The sequence below is a fragment of the Panthera tigris genome, chromosome A2 (assembly GCF_018350195.1).
Source record: "Panthera tigris isolate Pti1 chromosome A2, P.tigris_Pti1_mat1.1, whole genome shotgun sequence".
In the NCBI taxonomy this organism is placed as follows: domain Eukaryota; kingdom Metazoa; phylum Chordata; class Mammalia; order Carnivora; family Felidae; genus Panthera; species Panthera tigris.
In genome coordinates, this window is record NC_056661.1 from 105,280,373 (window position 1) to 105,292,404 (window position 12,032).

The window sequence follows — 12,032 nt, forward strand, 5'->3', positions numbered from 1 at the left end:
AGGACCAAAAGGCTGACTAGGAGCCCTAGTGAAGAGTGTCTTATTGAAGGTCACGCTGCTAGCTGGCTTGGTCTTCTCAGAATCCCTGGCCCCCAACCTCCCTCAGGCAACATTCATCCTCAAGCTGCAGACCTTGAGGGAAGCTTCTTAACGACGACGGAATCTGGATTTAGATTTAATTATCCAGGGAGATATTCTGGACACTGCAGCATTTGTAAGGGATGAGAAATGACAGACCCTGAATTAGTTTCCTTAATTATAAGGCCACACGGAAATAGCTCCAAGAAGGGGAGGACAGAATACATGCTATCTTTCAGAGATGAGATTCAGAGAAACTAAATGATTACTCTGGAAACTGGCACCAGAGAAGGCCTTTCTCTTCAGAATCCTAATTATGTCTCCTTGCAACAGTTGTTTCATTGCAAAGAGGTAGTAAATAGACAAAGTTCCGCCACCCTTTCTTAGGTATAATGAGATGTAGCCCGGGGAGAAGGGGTTATAAATTCCATGGCCTTTACAACAAGGCAAGATTTTGAGATGCTCACTAGTAGTCCATAACTGAATTGCAATTGCTGTGTGCCACTACCTTTCACTTCAACTAATGACAAGCACAGGGCTGTTATGAATTCCTTCTCAATTCCTACCCCTTGGATAGGACCGAATAGAGTAGAGCAGTTTCCACAGTTACTAAAAAATAAAGATTCCTTGAACAATTTATATGTTCTTACTCCTGATAATTCCTGGGCATCTGTGAGGACCCTGTGAGTAGCTGAAAAAGAGCGGTACCATAGAGGAAAATGGAAGATTTTTGTTTTGTTTTGTTTTTATCCATTCAGTCCGTTACTTCTGGTTTCTAGTAACAGGTGCCCTAACAGAATTCAACCGAGTAACATGAGGAGGTGAGTCCTGTAGAGCTACACTGCCACCTGGTGGAAGGATGAAAACACAAACAAAAATAGTTTTTAGGGAAGCTTGCCTAATAAAAATTTAGTTGATTTGATGTTACTTTATGCTTTGAAACAACACACAGTTTTGTCTCAGTAAAAAGTAGACCAGATAAACACAAACTTGAAAGTACACAGTAAGCTCACTTTCTTACAATTATTTGCTGCCTCCACCTTTTAGTTTTCAATTGTAGCTAAATCTTTGTCTTCTGATCATAAAATGAATGTGTCTCAAACTATGTATGGTTATGTGAATTTTAGCGACATTGTCTGTCATATGTAGAGTTTCAGCCAAAAACCACCTCCGCTGTCCGCCTACCAACTTGAACATCCTTGATTCTTTCTCTGTTCCTGTCAGTCACACTGGGGACCCATCAAAGGATAATTCCTGCTCTTGGCTTCGTCCTTGGTCCAATTCTCCTCCTCTCTCTCATGAATCATGCCCTTCTTCTGCTTTCTGGCTTCTCCCTTTCGGAATTTAAACATGCCCAACTCTGCTTCTCTGAAAACATTTTAAGAAATAAAATAAGTAACCACTATCAAAGCAGCAAAAGCAGCAAAGAAACCACCATGGAACCAACATCTTTAACTGCCAGTTGGTACTGGTTCACTTCTCCCTTCCCATTACTTTTTTCTCTGTAACTAAGCTTTTTTTTTTTTTTTTTTTTTTTTTTTTTTTTTTTTTTTTTTTAAAATTTTAACGTTTATTTATTTTTGAGATGGAGAGAGACAGAGCATGAACAGGGGAGGGGCAGAGAGAGAGGGAGACACAGAATCTGAAACAGGCTCCAGGCTCTGAGCTGTCAGCACAGAGCCCGATGCGGGGCTCGAACCCACGGAGTGTGAGATCATGACCTGAGCTGAAGTCAGACGCTTAACCGACCAAGCCACCCAGGCGCCCCATGTAACTAAGCTTTTTAAAAGGAAGACCTAAATTTATATCTTCCAGTTTCCCTATTCACAGGGACTTACCCACTTCAGTCTAAATTTCTACCACAGCCTGCATGGAAACTGATTTTTACTCCCAAAGGTCACCATTGGCTTCCTCATCATATGATGATCGGACACATTTTAATACTGATCCAGCTTAATCACTGGAGATTGTTTGAAATTCTTGGTCATTCTCTAGTTATCCAGACACACTCTCTTAGGATTCCTAGAAGCCACACTTTCTGATTTTACTCCTGCTTCCCTTCATACTCTTCCTGTCTTGTATTCCTTAGCCCAACTCTTAGGTGTTTTTCCCCACTCTGTGTTGTCATTCTGTCTATATTCCCTTGCTGAGCTCATCACATCTGATGACTCCCAACTAGTATCAACATGTGCTCATGACATTAATTTTTCATTTTCTGTCTAGATTTCTATTTTTATACCTTGAGATTCGTTCTTTCGTTAACTCAGTTCCTCAATGACAATATCACTCGTTTTATAAATAGCTTTTCTCTAGACTTGAGCTTCTCTCTTTCTTCACCTCTAAAAGCTAGATTCATGTATCTCTTGTTTGGTGTCCACTAGCACCATTTTAAATCCATTGTCATAGAGACATCCGAAGCCATATTTTTCTCTCTTTGATATATATTTTTTTCCTTTTAAAAATTACCTATTGTATATTATTGTAATATCTTGTATAGGATTCAAAAATTACAGAGGAATGTGAAATTCCTTCTTCTGTCTCCTAATTACACACACACACACACACACACACACACACACACACACACACCAGGTCTTTCTCAGACCTAAAGAGTGTGCACTACACTTTGTTTACTTATGTTCATTTTCTGTACATTTCTGTCATACATATTGTTATATTTTAACATAGTTTGTTTCCACTATGGGCATTTGTAACTTTCTGAATATTTTTTAAAAAAATGATAGATGACTTTCCAAACAGAAGGAGAGGGGAACATGGGGAAGAAAACAGTACTTACTGCTATTGATTGCTAACTTAGATTCCAGCCTTATTTTTCTCGGCAGTTAGCATCCTTATACGAAAGTCGTTGTGCATATGTTGGAATCCTCATGAGAACTTTCCTAGAGCTCACCGAGGGTACATGATTTTATGTTTAATTATTTATTTATTTATTTTGTTTGTTTGAGAGAGGGAGAGAGAGAGAAAGCCGGGGGGGGGGGTTGTAGAGAGAGAGGGAGAGTGAAAATCCAAGCAGGCTCCTCGCTTTCAGCCCAGAGCTCAATGCGGGGCTTGAACTCGCAAACTGTGATATCATGACCTCAGCCAAAACCAAGAGTTGGACACTTAACCAACTGAGCCACCCAGGCAGCCCACAATTTTTTTTAAGTGAACCCTAGGCCCAACATGGGCCTTGAACTCACAACCTCCAGTTTAAGAGTCACATGTTGTATGGATTGGGCTACCCAGAGGCCCCAAGAGTATATGAATTTTGAATGTTGATTGATACTGTGAAAGTACTTCCCCAAAGCCTGTATTAGCTAATATTATTATCGCCAATATTATTAATATTTTATAATATTCTAATTATTACATAAAATATTATAAACCTAATTTGTATTTTCTTATTTCTTATGAAGCTGAGAATATTTTTATATGCTTAAACATTATTTATATTTAAAAATGTGATTGCTTTCATTTTCATCACTAAGATATTTCTCCTTTCTCTCTTTTTAAAAAAAATTATAGGTGATCTTTATGTATTATTTCTTACTTATTAATTTAGTCACTAATTTCCTAATTGTAAACTTACTACTGACCAGAAACCATATAGTTACTTGAGAGTTGGTAGTAAACAGTACAAATGAGCCTTTTCTTTTATTCATGATTACCAAGATTACCTTCTGAAGAGAAGAGGAAGAATAATTTCACAAAAGTTCAATAGTGATAACTGAAGTAAGAAAAGCAAAACAATACAGTTTGAGAGATATTGGGCAGTTAGGGAAGGACTTCGTGAAGGAGTGACATTTTAGTTGGGGATTAAATTATAAAAAGTCAACAGCCAGGTGAAATCTGAGAAAAAAGCTTTCCAGGAGAGGGAACAATATAGAGAGAAAAAAAAAAGAGGTTAAAACTAAGCTCTGGATATTAAAACATTTAGAAGTGGATCGCAAGAAGAAGCCCAGAGAAGAGATAAGACATAATCAGGATATTTAATAAAAACCAGTAAAGTGTCACAGAAGTCAGAGTGAGGAGAAAAGAAATTTTAATTCTTTTGAGAACTGAAAAAAAAATTCTATAGTGGACTGGAATAGAGGCTTCCTAGAAAGGGGAGGCAGAAAGAATGCGAAGGGAGAAAAGGACTCAGTGAGTACAGAAAACAGATACTATAGCGGGAATCAAGAACTAAGGCAGTAATTACAGAGTATTGGGAGACATTAGAACATGGCCAAGTGGAACGATCCAGAAGTAAGTCAAAAATAAACATTGCAGAAGAGATAAGGAATAATGGCAGAATTAATTATTGAGGTAACAAGAGGAATAGAGATATGAGGCATGAGGAAAGTTCAGCCTTTGAAATAGTGGAAATATTGTATTTAAGAGGAAAGATGGTAGACTGAGGATCAGAAAATAAGAATGTTCATTCCACTGCTTCTCCTTTCTCAAATCCATGAAGCAAGCCACCAGAATTGAGGGTGAGAAGGTGGGGTGAATAGGGGGATGGGTACAAAGTGTGAGATGAAAAGAAGTGTGAAACTGTCATTTTGCGAGGAGAGAAATACAAAACACCAGAAAAACACTCTGGGCAGTGTGTGGGAACCATTTAAGAGTTACCATTATTACCAGATGCCCTTTTCTCCTTCACATTTAAATTTCAGTTTCATTGAGTACAGAATTAAGTCAAAATATCTCATACATCTTTAAATACAGTTTCTCCATTTTCTAGGTTTCTCTAGTGAGAAATTTGGTGTAAATCCAATTTTTATTCTTCTGTAAGTAACTTTTCTGTCACCACGTCACTCCACCACAGCTCTTAATGTTTTCTCAATGCTTCACAGTGATGTCTAGCTATGGATGTATGACTAAAATTCATCTTGTTAGGCATTCAGTTTGATTAAAGACATATATCTGTCTTCACTTTAGGAAACTGTTTTTTCAAGATTTCTAACTTTCTCCTTTCTTTCTTTGCTCCTTTACAGCCCTTGACTAGATGCATATTAGAAACTGAGTCTATCCTCCAAGTGCCCTAATGCATTTCTATCATTTTCCTCTTTTGCATAGAGTTTTGGGAGAATTCCTTGACTCACACTTTCAGACCACTGCTGAATTTACCTTAATTACATTTTTTTTAAGCCACTTGAAGTAGTCACCATCCATCACCATACAGTGGTATTACAGTATTTATGACTATATTCCCTATATTCCCTGTACAATCTGTCTCTCTTTCAAAAATAAACATTAAAAAAATTCCATAATAACTTTGAATCAATCTAGTTAATTTCTGTAAAGATTGGGTCCTTTTTTGCTATTATGCCTGAGTTAGATATAGCAATACTGTATTAATATATTAGGTATTGTCATTAATATAAACATATTAATAGAAATCATCAAAATGTTATCACTATTAGTAAAATAAATCTTAAGGTTTTATTTTTTTTATTTACTTTTTAATGTTTGTTTATTTTTGAGAGACAGAGCACAAGTGGGGGTGGGCCAGACAGAGAAGGAGGCACAGAATCCGAAACAGGCTCCAGGTTCTGAGCTGTCAGCACAGGGCCTGACGCGGGGCTAGAACTAAAGAACAATGAGATCATGACCAGAGCTGAAGTTGGATGCTTAACCGACTGAGCCACCCAGGCACCCCAAATCTTAAGGTTTTAAAAGTGTTTGTAGAATTTAACTGCATTCAGATATCCTAATAAGTTTATGACAGTTGCAGCCACTTTGTCTAGTTATGTTTTTATGGTAATTATAATCATCACAATAAATCCTATTATATATAATTAGTTTCTATTATGTTACTATTATCAATGGAAAATTCTACTTGGCACAGCCTTTGAGATGTTGTTTTTCATCTCTTGATTACTTGATATAGGATTATATATTCCTTGGGAAGAGCCCGCCCTGGATAAATCTAGGCATTTGCCGGTCCTGTCTTTGAACACTGGCACCATTGAACTATTTGATCTGCTTCCATTATGGCACTGCCTGAGGTACATTTCAGTTAGCTAAGATTGTCACCAAATTTTGCCCTATTCAGATTTTTATGGGGAAAATCCTTTGATATAGTAAATGTAGTTTGGCCATATGTAGGCACTACAGTGGCTATCCAGGGCAGTGAGTTCCCCCCAAATTGTGGACATTGGTGGAATTATATTGCCCTTTATTTAAAATGAATCTAGGATGGCTTGCAATATATAAATGTGTAAATAGTACATAAGTTATAAATAGTTGAAGAAAGAACAAAAACCAGAACTATACATTCTGGGACATAACACAGAACCAGGAATTAGGATAATACAAAAAGTGCTCTTTTAGTATCATACTTACTAGAAGTGGGCCATAGATTTGGCAAAACAGCAAATATTTCAAATAGTAAAGACATCCCATTCCCTCATGCAATTTAAAGTTTCCATAAATATATAATCAACCAAAATAATTCACAACAATCACAGACAGAGTCTAAATACCAAAATGTAACTTGTCTCAGAAGAGTCAGAAGTTAGAAGGAAACTTACTCCCCTTTTATTGGTGTTGATGTGTCATGTATATAGTCTTGATAGCCTCATCCAAAAGTCTCTTCAAAATGCTCCCTGGTGATGTCTGGGGATTCTCAAGTTGCGCTTAAGTATTTCCATAATTTTTTTGACTGTTGGCTCGTTGTCTTTGAAAGGTGCCTCTCTAAACTGTTATTACTACTGAGCTCCCAGTTAACTTTCCTTGATGGTTCTGTCTTGTACCCCTAGTTTACCACAGGCTCTAGATCTTAGTGAGGCCAAAACTCATTCCAGTGGCTTCTCTAAATGAGTAAATAGCTTAGGCATCCCATCACAAGGAGACCTGAGCCATTTGCCACTCTTCAGAAGATCCCCCTTCTTTAAATGAAAAGAATTTTTACCCCCCAGTGCAAAAGGTGATTTTATTAAAGCATGGGGACAGGACCGCATGGGCAGGAAGAGCTGCCCAGTTTTGTGAGAGACTGATTGTATATTTGGGAGTTGGGGGAGGTAAATGCAACAGAAAGTTTCCAAAGGATTTTCATAAATGAAAAGATTTTTATGTTTTCATTAGTAATCAGTGTGCTAATATATAAATAGCTTTTTTTTTAATATTTCAATACCTTATAATAATTTAGCTAATAACATCCTAAACAATGATGGCCTGTTATATTTCAAGTGTACTTCCAAGGAATCTTTGAGTAAAACTTGAAAAAAAATAATCCTCTGAGCCTAAATTTCTTCTCATTTTCTTGAAAATACATTTGTGTTCATGGTAACAAAGAAACAACAGTAACACCAAACCCCTTCACTCAAACATTCAAAACATAAAGCTTTCCAGGTTGACTCTTGCCTGGCTTCGTTTCATGTAGTAGTCAAGCTGGAAAATGCATTAGGAAATATGTAGCCCTTTCTGTCCTTAACAGATATGAAAAGTGAGGCTCAGAGTGGTTAAGTGACTTGCCCAATGTCATACATCTTTTTTTTAGGTTAATTAGACCCTCAATCTTAACTTTCAGTCAAGAGTTCTTCGCATATTTATCTCTACTTCTTTTATCCATAGATAAATGAAGAAGCCATACTACATATTACTAAAATCTTATCATTCTCTAAAAAGGTTATTCAATGAGAATATTCATTATATATAATTACATATCATGCATAATATTATAGTTGTAATTTATTACTTATTTATATTCATTCTTGCTTCTGCACTTCTTCCAATGTAATCTTATTCTGGTAATCTATCACTTGAGTAAGAAAACATGAGTACAATATTTCTACTGTGGGAAGAAAAATAATTCAAAGTGAAGAAAAATGCATTGTATTCCTCATATTAGAAAGAAGAGTTGTCATTTTGACTGTTTTTTAAAAAGGTGAAATCCAGCCAATTTCTATATTTGCTATTAGTCACAGATAAAAGAAAGAGAGGAAAATTTTATGACAGTGGAATTCTGTAACTGTGATTTATTTGAGAAATGATTTACATAAACATTCTAGAAAATGTCTTGGTTCTTATTGCAGTCTGGGTGTTGACAGTTCTTTACATGCTTCTTAGTTTATCAAATACACTTTCCTTCTCTGTTTCGGCTCCATTTCTCATGTGCAAAGAAAAAAAAAAAACTATGACACATGGGGAGTACACATTCAATCTCTTACTCATAAATAACATTTACTCAGTAAGATCATTTTCAACTTCGAAGTTGAAGCAATTAAAATTAATAAATGCATGCGTAAGTAAATACGTTTAGATTATTTGAATTGCTTGAAAATATATATGTTAGTTGCATGTTTAGGTTTATAAGACATTGCCATTATGGCTCTACCTTTTTACATTGTCACTAGTGAAACATGATTAATCCAGTCTCTCCACATTCTCTCCAATATTTGCGCTGTCACTCCTTTTTTGGTATTGTAACCATTCTAATAAATGGATGTGATATATCATTGTGATTTTAATTTGCCTTTCCCTAATGGCGAATGTTGTCGTATATCTTTCCCTGTGCTTTTTTGACACCTTGATATCCTCATCAGTAAAACGTTTGTTCATGTCTTTTGCTCATTTTCTCCTGAATTGTTTGCTTTTTTTGCTATTGGGTTTTAAGAACTTTCTGTATATTCTAAAGGATAATCCTTTCTCAGATATGTAGTTTGAAACTACTTTCTTTCAATCTGTAAGCTTGTCTTTTCATCCTCTTAACAGTATAAAATACCTCTTTCACAAAACAAAGATCTTTAATTGTGACGAGGTCCAGTTTTTCAGTGTTTTCTTTTTATAGATTGTGCTTTTGGAATCAAGTCTAAGAACTTTTTATCTAGTCCTAAACCCTAAATATTAACTGTTATGAATTGCTTTCTAAAAGTTTTATATTTTATGTTTTACGTTTAAGTTGGTGATCTTTTTTGAGTCTGTTTTGGTTTAAGTAACACAAGAGGTTTAGGTCAGTGTTGATTTTTTTTTTTCCCATTGAATGTACAATTGCCCCAATCCCTTTCTCAATAAGATGATCTTTCCTGCAGTGAATTGTTTTTGCAACTTCCTTAAAAATCTGCACAAATATGTTTAGATTATTTGAATTGTGATAAAATAAGAACTACGCTTTTAACCTTTTAAATCAAGTTTCTCATCTGTAACCACTAGATGGCAATATTGGCTTTTTAAACGTGTTAGCAACAGGTTCATTAATTTTTTTTTATCTGTTTCATGAAATTTATTTTATACCCACACTCTAATTTATTGTAATTATATGTTAAAGAAAACTTAGAAAAGAGTTATAAGTATTTATCTAGGAATAAACACAGTATCAGTGTATTTTGGAATGTTAGAAATCCCATCCAGTTTCAGTGGTGAACTTCAAAATGAGATCAAAATGAGACAAATGTTAAATATTCATGTAAGGTACAGAGGGTCCTGATAAGTCAGTTTTCAAAAACTGCATTCTTTTAAGTTCACTAGAAAAGAGGGAATAATTTCTTGGATCTTTTTCTAGAATAAACTATAAAGTATTTCTTGCAAATACATATTCACATTTACATATAGTAGTCCTAATTTCCAGAGAATACCCTTTAATTAGAGAAGGGTTTATTGTCTTTGAATGCAAAGAAATGAATGACAAAGTTTTCTCGAGTAAATAAAGTACAAATAAATCTATCCAAAGCATCTGTATTTTGAAATTGCTCTGTTATATGTCTACAATTTTAAAAAATTAAAACATTTTGTTTTTAATTTAAATCCATATTAGTTAACATGTAGTGTAATAATGATTTCAGGAATAGAATTTGGTGACTCAAAACTTACATATAACACCTAGTGCTCATTCCAACAAGTGCCCTCCTTTAATTCCCATCACTCATTGAGCTCACCCCCTCACCCAACACCCCGTCAGCAACCCTCAGTTTTTTCTCTGTATTTATGAGTCTTTTATGGTTTGCCCCACTCTCTGCTTTTATCTTAGTTTTGCTTCCCTTCCCCTATGTTCATCTGTTTGTTTCTTAAATTTTACATATGTGTGAAATCATAGATTATTTGTCTTTCTCTGACTTATTTTGCTTAGCCTAATACACTCTAGTTCCATCCACGTTGTTGCAAATGGCAAGATTTCATTCTTTTAATCGCTGAGTAATATTCCATTGTGTGTGTGTGTGTGTGTGTGTGTGTGTGTGTACATATATATACATACACACCACATCTTTATCCTTTCATCAATCGATGGACATCTGGGCTCTTTCCATACTTTGGTTATTGTTGATAGTGCTGCTATAAACATCAGGGTGCACATGCCCTTCAAATCAGCATCTTTGTATCCTTTGGATAAATACCTAGTAGTGCAGTTGCTGGGTCATAGGGTAGCTGTATTTTTAATTTTTTGAGGAACCTCCATTCTGTTTTCCAAAGTGGCTGCACCAGTTTGCATTTTCACCAGCAGTGCAAAAGGGTTCCTCTCTGCATTCTCACCAACATCTGTTGTTGCCTTAATTGTTAATTTTAGCCATTCTGACAGGTGTGAGGTGGTATCTCATTTTGGTTTTGATTTGTATTTCCCGGATGATGAGTGATGTGTCTGTTAGCCATCTGGATGTCTTCTTTGGAAATATGTCTATTCATGTCTTTTGCCCATTTCTTCACTGGACTTGTTTTGGGGGGTGGGGAGTTTTGAGTTTGATAAGTTCTTTATAGATTTTGGATACTAACCCTTTATCTGATATGTCATTTGCAAATATCATCCCCCATTCCATCGGTTGCCTTTTAGTTGTGCTGACAGTTTCCTTCACTGTGCAGAATTTATCTTGATGAGGTCCCACTAGTTCATTTTTGGTTTTGTTTCTCTTGCCTCTGGAGACATGTCAAGTAAGAAGTTGCTGCGGCTGAGGTCAAAAAAGTTGTTGCCTGTTTTCTTCTCTAGGATTTTGATGGCTTCCTGTCTTACATTTAGGTCTTTGATCCATTTTGAATTTATTTTTGTGTATGGTTTAAGAAAGTGGTGCACGTTCATTCTTCTGCATATTACTGTACAGTTTCCCCAACACCATTGCTGAAGAGACTGTCTTTTTTCCATTGGATTCTTTACTACTTTGTCAAATATTAGTTGGCCATACATTTGTGGGTCCACTTCTAGGTTCTCTATTCTTTAGCATTGATCTATGTGTCTGTTTTTGTCCCAGTAGCATACTGTCTTGATGATTACTTTTTAATAAAATATTTTAATTTATTTCACTCCTGTCAAATATTGTTAGTTATAAATATTCCAGTATAATGAAGATATGTATTAAATGTTCTTCCAGTTTATTATTTTACAAAAAAGAACTGTAAGACTGGTAATTACCTGACTTTAGATAGCATACAAGACAAATCTGCTTGACTTAAAGAAAAAAAAATCCATGCATTTTATTAATAGCTCATCATGCTGTTCTATACATGTGCTAATTAACTACCATTTTTACTTTTTGTCATAAAGAAACTGTTTATTTAACATAGGCAATTATTTAGAGTGGTATTAAAACAGAATAGTCTCCTGACACATTTGCAGATATTCCAGAGAAATAGGAGATACACAACATAACTACATGATATATAATTGGTTTTATAGTTTTATATATAATAATTGTATTTTTAAAAATTGGTATATAATTGGCATTATACTTTAAAAAATTTTTTTTAATCTTTATTTTTGAGAGAGAGGCAGAGTGTGAGCAGGCGAGGAGCAGAGAGAGAGGGAGACACAGAATCGGAAGCAGGCTCCAGGCACTGAGCTGTCAGCACAAAGCCCGTCATGGGGCTCAAACTCACGAACCGTGAGATTATGACCTGAGCCAAAGTCAGACGCTCAACTGACTGAGCCACCCCGGCGCCCCTGGCATTATACTTTTTTAAAATTTAGGTTTTAGTCCAATGGGGGAAGAATACTCAATCACTAAAGCTATAATTAATTTGTTTCCTCATTGTTTAACTTTTAGAGACAT